Source organism: Suricata suricatta, chromosome 5, assembly GCF_006229205.1.
Source record: "Suricata suricatta isolate VVHF042 chromosome 5, meerkat_22Aug2017_6uvM2_HiC, whole genome shotgun sequence".
NCBI classification, from domain to species: domain Eukaryota; kingdom Metazoa; phylum Chordata; class Mammalia; order Carnivora; family Herpestidae; genus Suricata; species Suricata suricatta.
This window is the reverse complement of record NC_043704.1, coordinates 115,930,534-115,951,720: the sequence shown is the minus strand read 5'-3', so window position 1 is coordinate 115,951,720 and position 21,187 is coordinate 115,930,534. Positions and strand designations below refer to the sequence as shown.

Sequence of the window (21,187 nt, the reverse complement as noted above, 5' to 3'; positions counted from 1 at the left end):
GAAGCCATATCACTTTGATTCCTAAGCCAGGCAGAGACCCAACAAAAAAAGAGAACTACAGGCCAATATCCTTAATGAATATGGATGCAAAAACACTCAACAAGATACTAGTAAATCAAATTCAATAGCATATAAAAAGTATTATTCATTATGATCAAGTGGGATTCATTCCTGGGTTATAAGTCTGGTTCAATATTCAGAAATCCATTAATGTGATATATCACATTAGCAAAACAAAAGAAAAAATCATATGATCCTGTCGATAGATGCAGAAAAAGCATTTGCCAAAATACAACATCTGTTCTTAATAAAAACCCTCGAGAAAGTCGGGATAGAAGGAACTTACTTAAACATCATAAAAGCCATTTACGAAAAGCCCACAGCCAATGTTATCCTCAAAGGGGAAAAACTGAGAGATTTCCCCCTGAAATCAGGGACACGACAGGGATGTCCACTCTTACCACTGTTGTTTAACATAGTGTTGGAAGTCCTAGCATCAGCAATCAGACAATGAAAGGAAATAAAAGGCATCAGAATTGGCAAAAAAGAAGCCAAATTTTTACTTTTCGCAGATGACATGATACTCCACATGGAAAACCTCATCGACTCAACCAGAAGCCTTCTAGAACTGATCCATGAATTCAGTAAAGTTGCAGGGTACAAAGTCAATGTACAGAAATCAGTTGCATTCTTATACACCAAAAATGAAGCAACATAAAGAGAAATCAAGAAATAGATCCTATTCACAATTGCACGAAAAACCATAAAATACCTAGAAATAAACCTAACCAAAGATGTAAAAGACTGAAAACTATATGAAGACTTATGAAGGAAATTGAAGAAGACACAAAGAAATGGAAAAATATTCCGTGCTCATGGATCGGAAGAATAAACATTGTTAAAATGTCATTATTACTGAAAGCATTTTACACATTCAATGCAATCTCCATCAAAGTTGCACCAGCATTCTTCTCAAAGCTAGAACAAACAATCTTAAAATTCATATGGAACCACAAAAAACCCTGAATAGACAAAGTAATATTGAAGAAGAAAACCAAAACGGGAGTCACCACAATCCCAGACTTTAGCCTCTACTACAAAGCTGTCATCATCAAGACAGTATGGTATTGGCACAAAAACAGACACATAGACCAATGGAATAGAATAGAGAACCCAGAACTGGACCCACAAGTATATGGCCAATTAATCTTTGACAAAACAGGAAAAGTGTCCAATGGAAAAAAGACAGCCTCTTCAACAGGTGGTGTTGGGAGAGCTGGAGAGCAATATGTAGAAAAATGAAACTAGACCACTTTCTTACACCATTCACAAAAATAAACTAAAAATGGATAAAGGATCTAAATATGAGACAGGACACCATAAAAACCGTAGAGGAGAAAGCAGGAAATAGCCTCCTAGACCTCAATCACAGCAATTTCCTCCTCGACACATCCCCAGAGGCAAGGGAATTAAGAACAAAAATGAACTACTGGGACCTCATCAAGATAAAAAGCTTCTGCAAGTCAAAGGAAACAATCAAGAAAAATAACAGGCAACTGACAGAATGGGAAAAGATAGTGGCAAATGGCATATCAGATAAGAGGCTAGTATCTAAAATCTACAAGGAGCTCACTAAACTCCATACAGGAAAAATGAATAATTCAGTGAAGAAATAGGCAGAAGACCTGAGCAGACACTTCTCCAAGAGGACATCCAGATGGCCTACAGGCACATGAATTGATTCTCAGTGTCACTCATCATCAAGGAAATACAAATCAAAATCACACTGAGATACCTCCTCACCCTGGTCAGAGTGGCTAAAATGAACAAATCAAGAGACTACAGATGCTGGTGAGGATGTGGAGAGACGGACACCCTCCTACACTGTTGATGGCAATGTAAACTGGTACAGCCACTCTGGAAAACAGTGTGGAGGCTCCTCAAAAAAAATACCAATAGAATTCCCCTATGACCCAGCAATAGCCCTGCTAGGGATTTACCAAAAGCATACAGAAATGCTAATGCATAGGAGCACATGTACCCCAATGTTCATAGCGGCACTTTCTACAATAGCCAAATCATGGAAAGAGCCTCAGTGTCCATCATCACCTGATGAATGGATCAAGAGGATGTGGTATATATATATACAATGGAGTACTACATGGAAATGAGAAAGAATGACATATGTCCATTTGTAGCAAGGTGGATGGACCTTGAGGGTGTCATGCTAAGTGAAATAAGTCAGGCAGAGAAGGACAGTTACCATATGTTTGCACTCATAGGTCTAACAGGAGAAACCTAACAGAGGACCATAGGGAGAGGAAGGGGGAGAGAGAGCTGGGGAGAGTGAGAGACACAAATCATGAGAGACTATTGAATACTGAAAATGAACCATGGACTGAAGGGGGAGGGGGAGGGAGGGGGTGATGGTCATGGTGGGTGGCACTTGTGGGGAGAAGCACTGGGTGTTATATAGAAATCAATTTGACAATAAACTATTAAATAAATAAGTAAATAACAAAAAAATTAAAAAATAAACAAATGCAAAAAAGAACCTAAGATGAAATGACAGAATTCAGATCAAACATAAGAATTATACTGATAAGTACAAATGGGCTTAATTAACTTGGTTATTTAAAGAATAATATTTTAAAATTGGCTTAAAAAACAAAATCTAACTGTATGCTAAGTACAAGAGACACACTTAAAATGCAGCGACTCAAATGGGTCGAAAATAACAGAATGCATAAAGATTTATCAGACAAAAAGAAAACAGAGATCCTGGAAATCAGATAGCAAAGTTGACTTCAAGCCAAAAAGCATTAAAAGAGACCAAAGAAGATGTATAATATTAAAAGCCACAATCTAAAATGAGGTAGCAGTTAAACATATTATAAACATAAGCAGTTAGCAAATAATATAGAAACTATCTGTGATGATTCGTTTTATGGGTTGATTAGAGGGGGCCTGGCAATGCCCAGGTTAAACATTATTTCTCCGTCTATAAGGGTGATTCTGGCTGATACTAGTATTAGCATCAATAGACTCGGTGTAGTAGATTGCCCTCAGCAATGCAAGTGGGCATCATTCAATTCATTAAGGGCCTGATTAGAACAGAAATGAATGTATCCCCTTTCTCCCTGCCTACCTGAGTAAGGACTTCAGTGTTCTCTTGCCCTTGGACTGGGACTTACATCATCAGCTGATATACACCTGCTCCCCAAGCTTTTGGACTCAGACCAGTATTACACTACCAGCTTTCCTGGGTCTCCAGCCTTCAGAGGTCAGACTATGAGACTCCTTGGTCTCTATAGTCATGTGAGCCAATCCCTTCACTCTCCTGGAGACTGGGGAGTCCCAGATCAAGGCATCAGGGGTGTCCATTAAATGCTTGTGTCCTCACTGGCAGCCGTCTACTCACTGTGCACCCACATAACAGAAAGGCCAAGGAGCTATGTGGGGCATCTTTTATAACAGCGCCAATCCCAAACACGAGGGTAGCCGAGTCACTGCCTAAAGGCTTCACTTCCTAATATCACCTTGGTGATTAAGATTGCAACATATGCTTTTTGAAGGGACTGGAATATTTGGAGGGACACACATTAAGACCATAGCACTCATTTTATTTCATTCTGAATAAAACTTAAAGTTGTATCAAAACATGATTATGGAAATAACTTGTTGATCCCACTCATGAGTATAGTTTAATATTATTCCGATCATTTTCCTCCTTATCTTTCATGCTCCAGGAATTTCTTGTGTTTGTATCTTCTCTGCTTTTTAGAATCACTATAGCCAACCAAAAGTATTGCATCAAAAATTATAAACAAGAAGGGAACCTGGGTGGCTCAGTCGGTTAAATGTTTGACTCTTGATTTGGGCTCAGATCATGGTCTCACAATTCGTGGGCTGGAGCCCTTCATTTGGCTCCACGCTGACAGCACGGAGCTTGCTTGGGATTCTCTCTCTCCTTCTCTCTCTGCCTCTCCCTGGCTCATGTACATGTGTGCATGCTCGCGCGCGGGCTCTCTCTCTCTCTTTCTCTCTCTCTGAAAATGAGTAAATAAACTTTACACAAATTATAAATGAGAAAGGCAATATTACTGACTCAGGATATTAACAAAATTCAAATGATGTGTATACACACACTTTCACACACACACACACACACACACACACACACACACACATTCACACACTAACATTCTCATTCACATACTGAGCCCTGAGGATAGTTGAACAAAAAGCTATTTTCTTTAAGGCAATTCAGCTTTCCCAGATGATATGCTAATGAAGCAAGTGAGCAGTTCTAAGTCATTGATATCACATCATTCTGCACACAATTTCCAAAAACAAGTTAACGAACCAGTTTTTAAAAATCATTTAGAATAAGCACAGTTTGACACATACCAATGATTCCAGTTCATTTGCTTGCTGAAATAGACTCTATCTTGGGTCCTTTCTAAACTAAAGCAAGCTTGACATCGGCTGTCATCAGAAATGGTACAAAAATAAAAAAGAGTGTATGTACCCCGAGACTGTTGATAGAAGTACTATTTTCTCTACTGGCGTAACTATATTCAAACCACAATAACACCATAAGAACTAATTACCTGATGAAATATTATTATAAATGGCTCATTTCTCCAGAGGACTCTTCTTGCTAGATTTATTTTAAAATATTTCAAGTAGAAACTCGACACTAAACTCATATTCCTCATTTCGTTAAATACCCTTAAAGTAATTATTTAAAAACTTGAATGAAGAGAAGATAGGCTTCTTCAGTCTGAGGTACCTGTGGGTCATTCGGTTTTGTCTGTGCTTGTCTACATCCTGGTCTGTGTCTCTGGATGTTTGTGTTTGTGTGAGGACGGACAAACTTGGATTCTTTCAGTCTATTGTTTCACATGTACATTCTCTAAGACAAACATCCATATGTATTTTATTGCTCTTGAAAATGCTTCAGTTCAGAGTTTCTATTTGAAATATTTTTCGATAAATCTAGCAAGAAGGGTTCTCTGGAGATGGGAACTATTTATAATAACATTCTTCTATGGTCCAGGATGAAATATCCTTTTCTTCACACTTTCAGGTCTTTTTACTGTCTATAACCATTTTTGTTAATTCAGTTGATCCCTGTTGGCTTATTGGTGTTTTTTTACTCATCTGCAGGAATATCTGTGGAGGGTTCAGAGTTTTGGAAAAAAACATCAAGGCTCTACCTGAGACTTAGTTCTATGTGAAGGAAAACCTTTCCTCCAATATTCTCTTATCTACTGACTGCTTAGTCTCCCAAGATTATACATCAGGGTCTGATGCTTTCATGTTTATTGCCATCTTTTATGCCATTAGTTTTGGTATTAAAATTTCCACTTCTTTAACAATCCTTATGTCTAGTACTATGCATTCATGACTACCAACTCATCATTTTGTCTCACTGCTTTTTCGCCGAGGAAGTGTGTAAGGAACTTAAAACTTCCTACCTTATTTTAATTTCTGCCATTACCATTAAAGAAATAGATGTGCGTAAACGTACATACACACATGTATCTCTCAACATGTATGCATTATCCAGCAAATCAATCTCAAATTATTTAGCTTCTCTCCTCCAACAATCATCAGCTATAGTGTGTATCAATAAATCACGATCAGGATCATAACATAAAATTATGTTATAATTTTAATAATATAAGTATATATTATATATGATATAATTTTAACAATTATAAAAAATCACAAAAACGATCCCATCTCTGAAATAAAAAACATTGCATGCTCTGACCACAAGCTCCTTTCTTTACCTCTCCCTGACTTTACATATATTATTTCCACTTTTTAAGATTATTTCCACGTTTTTAAAATGTATTTTGGAGACAGATAGAGTTTGAGTGGGGGAGAGGCAGAGAGAGAGGGAAACAGGATCCTAAGCGGGCTCTGAACCCTGAGATCATAACCTGTGCTTTAGATGGACACTCAACCGACTGAGCCACTCAGGCGCTCCTTCACTTTTAATTTCATTCAGACAACAGCATCCATGATCTGTGCTCTTTTGCTAACCCATTGCTTTCAGTCTAGTGAGGGACACAGTGGGATAGGATTACATTACAGTAGGATTCATTGCTGTGAGAAGCCAGCACTTTCTCAAACTCCAAGGATTTCATTTACTTAATACCCCCCAGATTCATCCACTTATTTTCCATGTTTACTGCATGGTTTTAAGAATTGACCACAGTCATCTTCTTGCCTGATGACTCTGACACTTCCTTAGTGAACACTTCTGACTCAGGGATTATGTGTGTTCAATCCATTTCCCCTGGTAAAGCCTGTGTGATCTTTCTAAAATGAGCATTTTATATTCCTTCCTTGTTTAAAATATTTTCATGGCCATGGCATTGATATGGGAGTAAAAACCAAATTCTTTAATATAGTTTATAAGATACCATACTTACATAGTATATATTTGTAAGGGACATTATATTTATACGATATATATTCCTAAGGTACATTTCCTCTGCTGTCTTCTCTCCTTGCTCTCACCACGTGTCCTCACATGTAATCTATAATTTGGCCATCGTGCATTGTTTTGGACAAATTATGTTTCTTCACACTCAGCAACTTGGCATGTGCCATTTCTCTGATGGATACACACTGCTATACTCACCTTTCCCAAGTTTCAGTTAATGTCAGTTGTCCCTAGCGCCAGGCTTTCAGGGCACTGGTGAAGAGCGTGATTTTCTTTTATTGTTTTTACTGCATTTTTCAGCCAGGTAGGAGGAATATAACCTAAATCATGCATCAATTTATGCCTTGAAATAAAAACTCCTATGAATTACTAATGTCCATGCCTCTAAATAAAAGGTGCTATGATTAGCAAGAGGCATTAGGCTCACTGTCTAAATTTATACTTTCCTTCCTGTTGCTTTGACTTTATGAACAGCCACGTGAGGGAGCTGCCCTGTGGGGTCCAGGTCGTCAGCACATAACTAAACACTCGTTGGGTGCCACATGGATTTCAGTTGGCTCTAAATGTGTTAATCACATAAGTTTTACCCTTGGGTTTAGAATTTAGACACCGAGACTTTGACTGTCACAGATGAAGCTAGAGTTTAAAAAAGAAAGTGAGAGAGGAAAAAAAAAACAAGGCCCTAATTATGAAGGAAAATGCCACCTTCATGGATACACCAAAGGAAAAAAAAGCTTCTTGAAATTATTGTAAAACAAAAGGTGATGAGAATTTGAAACACATGTGTTTGGTAGATTACCTTTTCATAAATCAGATCTTCATAAGAAATCAAAGAATAATTGAATTTTCTTTAAAGACATGCTTCTTTACTTTTATCTTCAAAACAGGAGAAGTGTGAAGCAGTGTGGGTATGAAAGAATTATAAAGGAAAACAAGCTTGTTATATTGGAAGAAGAGAGAGAATTCCTTAGGAGAATGTTTGAAACCTTAAAGAACAAAATAGACAGATATGAAAAAGAAATGAACCTGAGCCTAGTTGCTTTTGAAGAGAAGATTTCAAAGGAAAGATGTTTCAGGTGTTACTAAAGTCAAGAGAATAATTATTACCCAAAAGGAAAATGAGGAAAGTCAGAGTAGAGTGATTCATCCAGAGAGATCCCAAATACAGTACAGTGTTTGGAGTCATATTGTTAATATAGAGTCTGTAATGAGAGCAATTGATGAACAAGCCCTTGAAGACCGAGACAACTTTGCAAGGTCGTTACTTTACATAAAAGATGAACAGATTTAAGAGGCAAACATAAGAATATTAGACAAAGTATTAAAATATTATTAGGAGCATTTCACATGACAAAATTACTGTGGTCAAAGATGTAGGCATTGTCTGTTATCTATAATTACTATAGAATGTTAGATATACTGAAATGGCTCTTGGCAAGATTATAGTAGATGGAATGATTTCTTGGATTAATTTGTTAGTCTAATTAGAAAACATCTCCTGTATGCTATTGTCTGATTCAGAGAAGTAAAGGTAGAAAAGAATGTTTTAACTATAGTTTTAATGCTTACTTATTTATTTCTGAGAGAGAGGGAGAGGGAAACATAATCCCAGGCAGACTCTGTGCTGTCAGTGTAGACACAGGGCTCGAACTCATGTACCATGAGATCATGAACTGAGCTCAAATCAAAAGTCGGATGCTTAACCAACTCAGCCACTCAGGTACCCCAAGATTTTCTTTTTGAAATAACATATATTTTGCTTACTTAGAAGTGATCAAATTCATATTTCTTACTCAGAGTGAACTCAAAGAAAAAATATCTAGAGGCTATTTCAGAAAATGTTTGAACCTAAAATGTTTGAGCCTAGAAGCAAAAGCAAAGATAAAGGAGGAAGGGGAATACTGACACCAAACACTAGACACATAGAAGCAAAAAGACTAACTTAATGACCAGGTTATGCATTACAAATGCAGAAGTATGTCTTCTTAAAAGGAGTGCATAAAGGAAAATTATACCTTGTTGCATATCTCACAACTGCACTGCAGAAGATATAACAGAAGAATAATTAGCACACTTCAGACGGTTGACTAACTACTTATTTCAACAGTCCCATTTTCCCTAAATCATGGCACTGATATAAGAACTAGAAAAGAAGAAAACAGGAAGAGATTTCCAGCTGAAAAGTAATGACTATTTATATGAATTGTCTATTGCTGTGGTAACAAAGTACCACAACTAAATTGCTGAAAATAACATAAATTAATTTTCTTATTGTATGTTAAAAGTCTAACACAAGTCTCCCTGGCCTAAAATCAAGGCATCAGGAATGTTATCTTTCTGAACATTCTACAGGAAAATCTGTTTCCTTGTCTTTTCAAAATTTCTTGAAATTGCCTGATAGTCTTGGCCCATAACCCCTCTCGCAGTTTCAAATCCATCAACAGTGACAGGAGTCCTACCCACTTAACACCACTCTGAACTTTTCTTCTTTTTCTCTCATCCATCTTCAAGGACCCTTAAATTACACTGGATACACAGACTCAGAAAATTTAGAATAACTTCCCTACTGTAAGGTCAGCTGATTAGCAACCTTAATAATCTCTGCAACTTTAATTCTCCTTTGTCATATATTATAGCACACTAACACATTCCAGGGATTAGGACATGGGCATCCTTGGTAGGCCATTATTTTGCATGCTGTCTTAGTCAGTCTGGCTGCTATAACAAAACACCCTAGACTGGTCAAACAACAAACATCTATTTCTTACATTTATGGAGGCTGGACATCAAGTGAGTGTGTGCCAGCATGGTTGGTTTCTTAGTAAGGGCCCTCTTTCTGGTTTACAGGAGGCTTTCTTCTTGCTGTATCTTCTACAACATAAAGAGATAATCTCTCTTGTGTCCCTACTTATAAAGACACTTTTACCATCAAAAGGCATCCGTTCTCATGACCTAATACCTCCCCAAAGCCCCACCTCCAAATAGCATCACTCTTGGGATCACAGCTTCAACATATGACTTAGGGGAGCACAAAAACATTCAGTCCGCAGCACCTACCAACCGTCTGTACTAAACAGCAATGGGATAAAAAATGAGCAGGAATGAATCAATGGGCCTGTAGACAATGATGACCAGGGAGTCTGGCTTTTAAAGGGTATCAGGTGCTAAATGGTTTTGTTAGACATATTAGACAATATCTGTAATTAAAACAATATAATGAGTGATGCTACCGTCCAGGAAAAGAGATAAAATAGACTCACTCTTCACCAGATGCCAGGATAAGTTTTGAAAATCTGTATGTAAAATATAAATTATACAAGTATTACAGAAAAACACAGATGATGGACAAATTATTATAATGACTCAAAATCTAGACAAATTGACAAACTGGTTAACTTGATTTTTAAAAAAGGAAAAAAGTGTTTTTTTGTGGGGTAGCTTTATGAAACTGAAAAGCAGAAATAGATTTCTTTCCTAATAGATTTCTTATTTCTTTCCCCTGAAAGAGGCGGCAACCTTTCTGGATAACTACAGAAGCAGAGGTCAAACCCAACTGGCTAAAAGAAAAACAAGCAAACAAATAACAGGAACCCAGGGAACCTTAGAAAATAATTTTATTCTTCCAGTCTCATTTCCATGAAAGGCATCAGGAGAATCACAGCCCTGGTCCTCTTTCTCCTCACCCTTCCTCCAATCCCAAGAAATCAGATATTTCCTGGAAATGAAGATTTTTTTTTACCAGGTTGGAGCTAACCCATTAGATGAGTAAAAGTGGGAATTCTTTATTTCAGTTATGTTGGGTATAACTATCATCTATCTCTCACTTGTCTTATCCATTTACAACCCTTAAAGTGCCTTTGGCGAAGTTTCAAATATTAAGTTGAATATATCAATCTGTTCCTTTCCATTGAATATGCTGTGTATTGTTTGGGAAGTCCTTTCTTACTCCTGCATCAAGAGAATGTGCTTCTATATTTTCTAAAAATTTAATAGTGTTGCTTTTCACATTTAGTGTTGGATGCCACTTGATAAAAAAAAAAAAAAAGAAGACAACAGAACCATCTGAAAACACTGCCAAAATCTCAAAAAAGCGGGTCCCAAACAGGACAATCCAAACAGCTAATAAACATATGAAATGGTGCTCAGGCTTATTAGTACTCACAGGAATGCAAATTAAAATGACAAAGAAGCACCTCTAGAGACACACTGATTGGCTAAAATGTTTAAGGGTTGACAGTTCCAAGTATCAGTGATGATGAGACATGAGAAATTTAATACTGACGATGGGAACACTAAGTCTGATGCACATGTACCAACGTATAACTGCTGCACTCATTGGGAAAAACAGGCATTACTTGATAAATGAAAGTAGAAATACCCCAAGTCCACTGGAAGGAATACATCCTTGAGAAACTTTTCACATATGTACCAGGGCATATACAGTAGTTGATGTCACCACCTTTCATATTAGTAGAAACCAGAAATAGCTCATATGTTTGTCTGAGGCAGAGGGGTATATATTTTATGTTGTATTGGTATAAGAGGACACAACAACAAACACAAAATACAACAAAAGTTAGCTACTGCTACATGCAACAATACGGTTGTGTCTCACAACATATAGTTGAGACAAAGAAGCCAGATACCAAAGAATACGTTTGTTATGATCTCATGTGTAAAATTAAATCCAAAACAGATGAAACTAAGTAATACTATTTAGGGATCTAGTCATAGGTAATAAAATAGGAGTTAAAACAAAGATGTTATTATCATAAAAATCATATAGGAGCTAGCTGAGAGGGGAAGATGGACAGGGCGGTGTTGATACCTAAGAACAGGGGTAGGCTTCTGAGGTGTTGGTAACTTTCCTTTGCTTGTGGGGGCTGCAGTTACACATCATTCATAAATATCCTTAAACTATACATGTCTATTTGCACTGTCTGTATGTCTAATATATCTCACACTAAAGCATGGAGCCTCCCACAACATATAATCTTGTGGAAAACATAAGACACATGACTTCCACATTACAACAATTTTAGAAAGCAATTGTGAATATTTGACAAGGTTGAATATGGGTCTATCCTATGTTGAATTTATTCCACATCTGGAATAGGCAAGAATGTTCCACAAAGCACGATTTATAATTTTGTGAAGCTGCAACCACAGAGGGTGTCACTCTCTCGCACTCTGTCTTGCACAGTAGAGAACAATGCTGGGTGTTACACCTCCTGTACAGTCTCAGTGCTTTATCACAGTCCCCAGGCCTCAGCATGAAAGGGAATGAGGATGAGGGTCTGAGTCCTCCATTCTCTGCATCAGTTTATCAGCAGTAAAGCTGGATTGATCGACACCTGTATGGCTTTGGTGCATTATCTGTCAATTGGATCTGAACTCAGAAGGGGGGAAAAAGTAGTTTTATTTCCAACTCCTCAAAGCTAATAAAAATAGGATATACAGACTCTTTTACTTATGTCTCCTTAACTCTCTAGACTTATTTCCCACTTTTCTTTCCTTCCACATCCCTGCCTTCCTGGAAGCTAGTCTTAGAAATTACTTTAACTTCTCCAGATAAATCACATAGCCCTGTGTCTCATTTCCTTACCTCAGCTTTATTTTTTTGGCCTGAAATATTTTTCTCTTTCTTGGTAGGCTAGCAGAAAATCTTTACTCATATTATTAACATTCAGATCAAGCACTAAATATATTTTAGAGCTTCATTATTAAGTCTTCTTCCACATACAGAAGTAGTATGTTTTGCCATACCTTCTTCTGTCCCCCATCTGGACTACATCTGGTCCATTTTTACAGGGTCAACCTGAACCTCTAACCTACAGAGATCAATAAATGTTTTGAATCCCATAGATAGTAGAGTTTCTAGTACACAGGATTTATAAGATTGAAATAAACAGATATCCTCTAAAGCAGAGGACTTTTTTTTGCCAAAAAGTAAATTGTTATCTAGTCAGATCATAGAGGAAGTAGTTTTCCTGATAAGTTGATTCCTGAGAGCAGATGGAAAGGCGCCATCAGCAGTAGAGTTGATGGGTGCTACAGAAGAAAACACATTATGGTTGGCCTAAAAGCACTTATTCTAACTTTTTAAGAAAGCCTGGTAAATGACATAGGTGGAGGCTTGGAATAATGGCAGGGGCATCATAGGCAAAGTTGTCCTCTCAGATAGAAAAATGACAGAGAGAATGTCACTTGTTCCATACATCAGGCGTAAGAGGTAGAACATAGGTTGGAATTCAGCTTCCCTATTCATTTCTCAGGTGAGTGGTCTTGAGCAGAGTATCTCAGCAGAAGGGTTTAATCTCTTAAATGAATTCAGTCATCAAGAATTACTATGATGTTATTTTTGCCTTGAATTCTCCTGATGATTCTTAATTGCTCAGAGTGATTGCCAACTACTTAGCCTGTCAAACAGGGCCTTGCATAGACAACCCTCTCTTCACCCTGACCTTTTGACAGCTCCACCAAGGATTGCATAATTGTTGTCCTAGAAAACCTGTGCCTTCTGATCTCCATGTTACCCTTCTATCTGATAAATGTCCAACTCTTCTTATACAACCTAGTTCCAGGTTGAGTCTTTAAGTATCTGTTCAGGCTACATATTCCAAGAGAAACTTTCTCTGTCCAATCTATATGGATCAAGTGCTCTTTGCATAATTGCCATGGGAACTTATTTCTTTTTAGCCTAACATTGTTCAAGTTATACTGCAACTATTTTTCTTTGAATAGCCTCCTTTTCATTTTAACAGATTCTTCTAATAGCCCTGATCTCATTGCCCTAGTTTCCTAGGGCTGTTTTAACAAAGTACCAAAAACTAGATGGCTTAAAACAACAGAAATTTATTGTCTCACATTTGTGGAGGCTACACGTTTAAAATTGAGGGATCAGTAGTACCATGCTCCCTCTGGAAGGCTTTAGAGGGAAACCTTTTTGCCTTGTCTAGTTTCTGGTGTTTGCCAGCAATCGGTGGCATTCCTTGGCTTATAAATGCATCATGACAATGGCATGGCCATCTTCTCACTATGTGTTCTCACATGGTCTTCCCTCTGTGCATGTCTGTCTCTGTGTCAAAATTTCCCCTTTTTACAAGGACTCAAGTCATACTGAATTAGACCTAATGACCTCATTTTTACTTGATTAACTCTGTAAGTTCTCATATCCAAGTAACGTCATATTCTGAAGTACTGAAGGTTAATATTTCAAGATATATTCTGGCATACACAATCTAATCCATAAGATCCCCATATTTTGATATCATTCCTCTATCCAATGAAATAGGAGAATAAGTGAATTCCATTATTTTAACTTGTATTTGTCAAAACAACAGGATTGAGGCTAGCTTGTTCACATTATCTCTTCGCTGGAAAAAAAAACCCCTCCCCATTGCTCATTTTTTTGTTTTTATTTTTTATGATTTCTTTTTTACCATCCTACAAGAGTATGAGTTTTCATTGCTTTTTTTCACTAGTGTATCTCAAGTGTTTTCACTGTCCCTAACACACAACTAATATTTGATGAATGAATAAGTAAAGATATAACCAAGCACAAACTTGTTCTTTCCGTTCACTTCAGAAAAAGCCAATAAGTCAAGAGGCAAGATGTTGGGGTATGAAAAACAGCTTTATTCAGAAAGCCAACAACCTGAGTTGGGATAGACTATTGTCCTAAAGAACCCCCCTCTACACACAGACACACACACACGAGACTAGAGCTTTTTCTATGTTAGCAAATGGGAAGCAGGAGGAGATTAAAGTCAAAAGGTGACTGATGTTGGTAAACATCTGAGGAAGGTCATAGAACTTCTTTGTCCTTGGTCAGTTGAAACTTGCATAGAGGATCCTGGTCACATCATTTCTGTAAATCTTAAATATGACATGGTCATTTCTGTATGTACTTCCTCACATCTTTGGGGGAGGAAACTTTCCAATGAAGAGCAGGTTTTACAAATCTCAGCTGTAAACAAAATCCCTTCAATGATTAGCATGCCTATCTGCAGGGCTAAGCAGAAGTTTCTAGGCTGTAGGTCACAACAGCAACGGAAACAGAAGCAATGTGGATTTAGATTTGCTAGGATTCTCCCTCTTACAAGATATCTATCTTTTCGAGCTTTTATACATTGTCCTCTTTAAATCACCTGTTTATATTCCTGACTCCTATTTACTACATTGATGATCTTTTTCTTATTTACTTGTAGAATTCCCTTTTTACTTTTTAAAATAATCACATAATTTGGTTTAAAAATTGACCCTAGTCTTTCCCTGTCCTTTAACTGGTTTGATAGTGGGTTTGGTTATTTATTTATTTATGTTTCTCATATAAAATTGTCAACTTGAACATAAACAGCCACAAAGAGACTCAAACGAATGTTTGTTTGGGATTAAAGAACTGCAATCTGAGGAGCACGGATTCAGGTAGAAAGCCAAATACTGTTCCTGCTTCTAGGGAGAAAGCAGGATATTTTATGAGGAAAAAGCAAGGGATGAGTTGAAGGAGAGAAAGTTTTCTGCGGGGGGTTTAGCAAGCTACACTACTCAGTGCTATATATTAATTAACTGCTGATTTTATCTCAGAAACCCATAATCATCAATCTTATGGTCAGGATGTCCATTCTCCTGCTGACTTCTCAAATCAGTGCTTGAAACAGTTGCCGTTTCACCCAGTTCAGAGGTTTGGGTCCAGTTCATACATAGGTGAGCAAAGCAAATTCTCTCCAATGGTCATTCATTCCAATTCTATTTTAGAATGACTCCAAACACATCCTTTTCAACAGAACACTTTAAAGTTGATATAATGAAACTTACCAAGTATTTAATTGATGGCTTTGACTTTTTTGAATCTTAAATACTTTCTCCTTTTTATTTTTTGATATTCATATACATTGTGTGGTCTGCATCTTTGTATCATAGTGCTCAGTGCATAATAGTCTTTTAAGGATGCTTCACGTGTGAATAACTGAAGGATTATTACAGAGAAGGATAGTAGTGAAACTGCCAACAGAATTAAGTCTGGAGGTCACATAGCCCATTTAAAAATTATTGGAGAAAACACCAGGAAGGGACGTAGAATGTGCTTTCCTTGAGATAATGAAAATCTAGCCCATGGGAATGAGAACTGAAACAGTCATGAGGTGTATGGCCTCTACTTTTGCTAACAAAGATAGCAACTCTAACACACATTTTGAAGTTTACTCAATCCTTGAGCAATCAGAAGAACCCATGACCCTAAACCCCATACTCTTAACTGTTGCCCTTAAAGACCCTCAGTTGCAAGACATTACGGAACTCAAGACTTTCAAGCATTAGATCCCCCATCTCCTGAGTGTCACCACACCAATCAATAAGTCTATCTTTCTTCACTGCAAGAGCTCAGTAATTTTATTGGCTTGCTGTGTATCAGGGGTGGACAAATTCTCCTTTGGTTCAGCTGCAGGAGCAAAGCTGAAAACCCTACTGTCTGCTGTGATCAGGGTGTTCTCTGGCCTGAGAGATAGAGATATAAATTAAAGTAACTGGGAAAGGAGAGAGGCATTCAATTGAATCAAAGGTGTCAGTTCCTGCAAGTGAAGAAAGAGCACAATTCCTAGACAGGAGAAATGCTATAAGTCAAGTGGACAGCAGAGTAGTGGCTTTGGATATTCTATTCCATTCGGAGTAGGATTCTACTGATGGCTTGGGTTTAGGTCGGTATCTATCCCGGGAAATGGTATTGTGATGACTCAGGCAGCATTCTGAGAGAGCCAGAGAGCCAAAAATAAAATTGTGAGATACTTGGTTATAGAACTGGAGCAAACACAGCTATGGTCGTAGAAACGATGATGAGTTAGTATGCAAGTAGGCACAAGCAGTTCAACTAAGTGGTTCATCAAATTCTCACATGTGAGAGATACAGAAAAGCAGTTCTAAGTACAGGCCCCCCAAATGGTGGTGGGGTATCAGGGAACCCCTCGAAGAAAATGGAAAGTGTCCTTAAAATTAAAATTATTGGGTGAAAATTATTATGAAGAAAGGAAGTAAAACGGCACCATTGTATTCAAAAAAGGATGAGGAGAACAGTTACCTGGTAATTAATCTTTAGCAAATTCATTTTTGGGGTAGTTACCCTGTCCATAATTACATATCAGCAATTCTTTTTCTGGTCTTAATGTGCTATAATTTAGAAGCATGATAAACAGCTAAAAGCCTGTCCATAATTACATATCAGCAATTCTTTTTCTGGTCTTAATGTGCTATAATTTAGAAGCATGATAAACAGCTAAAAGCCAAGGGCAATAACACCTAGGAAAGTACAGATAGTAAATAAATCGGTAAGTTAAAGTTATGTTGGTTGCTAATAATGATTATTGAAAGTACTCAGCCTTCCTCCAAACCTTCTCAATACTGCATTCCTTAGGAGGATGGGATTTAATTTCTGAGCAACAAATCTGTTGCAGCCGAAACACGTTTCTTTTTTCTTAAATGTGAGGAAGGAGGGAAATAACTTTTAAGACATGGAGTCCTATCAGAGTCACATTTGTGATTAAATTGAGCAATTTCAGCCCACTGTTTTTTTTAAAGACTATATAATGCAAAAATTATGCATGGAGTGTATAATAAAAGATGTGACTGGAGAGATTAAAAGTTAAACAAACCTGCAGAAATCACAGCATGACAGCAAATTCCAGATGGCTGCAAAATCCCCAGGGTACTTGAGGAGCTTTGAAAGGGCAGGTTGCGTGTCATCTAACAGATTTTCATCCCTGTAAGCCTATAAAGGAAGAAAGAAATGTTCCTGAAAATACACAACTTCAAAGAATGACTGTTTTGAACTCGGTGTGAGGCTTGGCCTAGTTCATGACCCAGTCACTACCCAAGGAATCCCAAGCCCCAAGGATCAGAGTGGTTCTGACAAGACTTTTCCCTCTGCCCTCAGCGTTATTCATTTGTTTTGCACGTGTATCCAAAGATAGTTCTGAAATCGTGTCTTGCCTTTTTGTTAACGTTTTAATGGAAGAAATAGGAAAAAAAAGTGACCTTGGGTAATGAAGACCAGATTTGGGGGCCTCCAAGAGGGACTGGCATTCCTGATTTATGGGAGACCCTGGGAGTTAGAAGAGACTGTGCCTCTAGAAACTTTGACTTTTGTCTTTACTGGAAAATAATGATGCAGCATGAAATAGGTGCAAAGCACATAGGGTTTGGAGGAAAATAGACCTGGTTTTGAATGTGGCATCTGCCACTTTTCTGGTTCTGTGCCCCTTAACTACGGTTTTCTTGTGCTTTTAAGAGAGGGAATAACAATGCCTATCCCAGGCATTTTGCCAGCATTAAATGAAACATATCATTCATGCGGCGCCTGGCACATTATAAGCACTCAATAAATACATGAATGTCAATTCCTCCTTTTTTCTATAAAACTGCGTGTACATGTGCTCCTTCTCACTTAGTCTCTAAAGTTTTACTCTCATGCAAAAAAGCCTCATATATGCAATTCAAAATACAATACAACATACATGCAATGTGCCTGAAATCCTCCCTGCCCAACACATGAAGTGTGCACACATGCACTTACACGCAAATAACACATGCTAGTCACAGTTCACCCACTCAATAGCCACAAGCTACTAGCAGCTACTTCATTGCAAAGGTAGCTTTCGAATATTAAGGACACAAATTTAAATTTATCTTGGAAACAAGTGTTTTGTTAATGTTACCTCAGAAAAATATTCTTAATTCCTAATATCCTTACAGTAATACTATCCTATGCTGCTAGCAAATTTACACTTCCTCTTCCAGACTATGCATTTCACATTTTTTCTTGCTTTTACCACTAACATTATCTTCACCCTCTCATTAAGCTAATGACCTTGCTTAGAAATTCACAGAAATAGGGGCGCCTGGGTGGCTCAGTCGGTTGGGCCTCCGGCTTCGGCTCAGGTCAGATCTCATGTTCGTGGGTTCAAGCCCCGCGTCGGGCTCTGTGCTGACGGCTAGCTCAGAGCCTGGAGCCTGTCTTCAGATTCTGTATCTCCTTCTCTCTCTGCCCCTCTCCCTCTCATGATCTGTCTCTCTCTGTATCAAAAATAAATAAAATTAAAAAAAAGAAATTCACAGAAATAAAATAATCAATATGTTACCTTTTCCATCTTCCCACTATCAATGAGCACATGCATATATGCATTCTGTTGTCTCTTCCATTAAAACAGATGAACTTCTTGGGCCATTATTTTAGATAACTTGCTGATTTTTTAACAGATTCTATCTCTACCTACCTACTGAAGAATTCAACCCTTAGAATTATCTCCTCTCTCTCCTTCAAATTAATTTTTTCTCCTCTGTACAGAGTCAGTCTCATCAGCTGCCACACATATTTAATAGCTTTCTTCGTCATCTTTTTTAAAATGTTTATTTATTTTGAGAGAGAAGGAGGAGGGATACAGAGAAAGAGAGAGAATCCCAAATAGGCTTCACCTGTCAGAGCCAAGCCTAATGGCAAGGGTCGATCTCACAAAGCATGAGATCACACTGAGCCACTCAGGCACCCTTAATTGCTTTCTTCAAATAAAATAGAAGAGAACAAAATAAATGCAATAGAATAATAAAATATTAAATACCATTATCCCATGGTACTGCCATATTTTTCAACTCCCCTTTACAGCAAAACTCCTTTGACACTTGCTATATTTCTCTCATGTCTCACGTTTAATACATAAGAAAATTTTATCAGCTCTAATTCACACATATACCATGAATCCAACAACTGTGCACTTCCTAACCTTTCAAGTATTAGCAGCCTAGGCTAGCCACCAACACTCCTCTCTCCACAGTCATGACAGTCTTTTGGCCAGTCTCTTTGCTTCCACCCTGTCTCGTGGAGGCTCTTTTCCACACAGTCATTCACCTAAACATTTCACTGGATCATATGCCTTCTCTGCTGTCAATCACCCAAAGGCTTGCCATCATGCTTGAAATAGTCTAGAAAATGTTGATAAAGCCAAACATATACTCTTTCTGTCCTTGTCTCTGAAATCATATGTCACTGCTGCATTATATTTATTTTATTTTATTTATTTTTAAAAATAGTTTATTGTCAAATTGGTTTCCATATAACACCCAGTGCTCTTCCCCACAAGTGACCTCCTCAATTACCACTACCTCTTTTCCCCCTCCTGCTTCTCCTTCAACCCTCAGTTCGTTTTCAGTATTCAATAGTCTCTCAGGCTTTGCGTCCCTCTCTCTCCCCAACTCTCCTTTCCCTCTTCTCCACCCCCTGGTCCTCCATTAGGTTTCTCCTATTCTCCTGTTAGACCTATGAGTGCAAACACATGGCATCTGTCCTTCTCCGCCTGACTTATTTCACATGACACCCTCGAGGTCCATCTACTTTGCTACAAATGGCCAGATTCCATTCTTTCTCATTGCCATGTAATACTCCATTGTGTATATATATATATATATATATATATATATATATATATATATATATATACCACATCTTGATCCATTCATCAGGTGATGGACATTTAGGCTCTTTCCATGATTTGCCTATTGTTGACAGTGCTGCTATGAACATTGGGGTACATGAGCCCCTATGCATCAGCACTTCTCTATCCCTTCAGTAGATCCCTAGCAGTGCTATTGCTGGGTCATAAGAGACTTCTATGGATAGTTTTTTGAGGAACCTCCACACTGTTTTCCAGAGTGGCTGCACCGTTTACATTCCCACCAACTGTATAGGAGGGTACCCATCTCTCCACACCCTCGCCAGTATCTATAGTCTCTTGATTTATTCATTTTAGCCACTCTGACTGGCGTGAGGTGGTATCTCAGGGTGGTTTTGATTTGTGTTTCCCTGATGATGAGTGATGTTGAGAATCTTTTCATGTGCCTGTAGTCCATCTGGATGTACTCGTTGGAGAAATGTCTGTTTATGTCTTCTGCCCATTTCTTCACTGGGTTATTTGGTTTGTGGGTGTGGAGTTCGGTAAGTTTCTTGTAGATTTTGGATGCTAGCCCTTTATCTGCTATGTCATTTGCAACTATCTTTTCCCATTCTGTCGGTTGCCTATTAGTTTTCTTGATCATTTCCTTTGTAGTGCAGAAGATTTTAATCTTGATGAGGTCCCAATAGTTCATTTTTCTTTCATTTCCCTTGCCTTTGGTGGGGGGTGTCAAGTAGGAAATTGCTTTTGATGGTTTCCTGTCTCACATTCAGGTCCTTCAGCCATTTTGATCTTATTTTTGTGTATGGTGTAAGAGAGTGGTCTAGTTTCATTCTTCTGCATGTTGCTGTCCAGTTCTCCCAGCACCACCTGCTAAAGAGGCAGTCTTTTTTCCATTGGACACTCTGGGTTCTCTATTCTATTCCATTGATCTATGTGTCTGTTTTTGTGCCAATACCATACTGTCTTGATGATGACAGCTTTGTAGTAGAGGCTAAAGTCTGGGATTGTGATGTCTCCCGTTTTGGTTTTCTTCTTCAATATTGCTTTGGCTACTCGGGGTGTTTTGTGGTTCCATATGAATTTGAAGTTAGGAAATTCACCTTCTTTTTGAGTGCACATGGCACATTCTCCAAGATAGATCACATACTGGGGCATAAAGCAGCCCTCCATAAATATAAGCCAATTGAGATCATACCATACACACTTTCAGATCACAATGCTATGAAACTTGAAATAAACCACAGGAAAAAGTCTGGAAAACCTCCAAAAATGTGGAGGTTAAAAACCA

At 37.9% G+C, this 21,187-nt stretch overlaps 1 long non-coding RNA gene across 1 annotated transcript in view; it reads right to left on the bottom strand.

The window, feature by feature from the left end:
• LOC115292808 overlaps positions 1 to 17,175 on the bottom strand; it is an 80,430-nt gene extending 63,255 nt beyond the window's left edge. Inside the window, exon 1 of the long non-coding RNA XR_003909145.1 lies at positions 17,107 to 17,175. This is a non-coding gene — a long non-coding RNA (uncharacterized LOC115292808). The remainder of the gene's footprint in view (positions 1 to 17,106) is intronic.
• Positions 17,176 to 21,187: the final 4,012 nt, after the last annotated feature.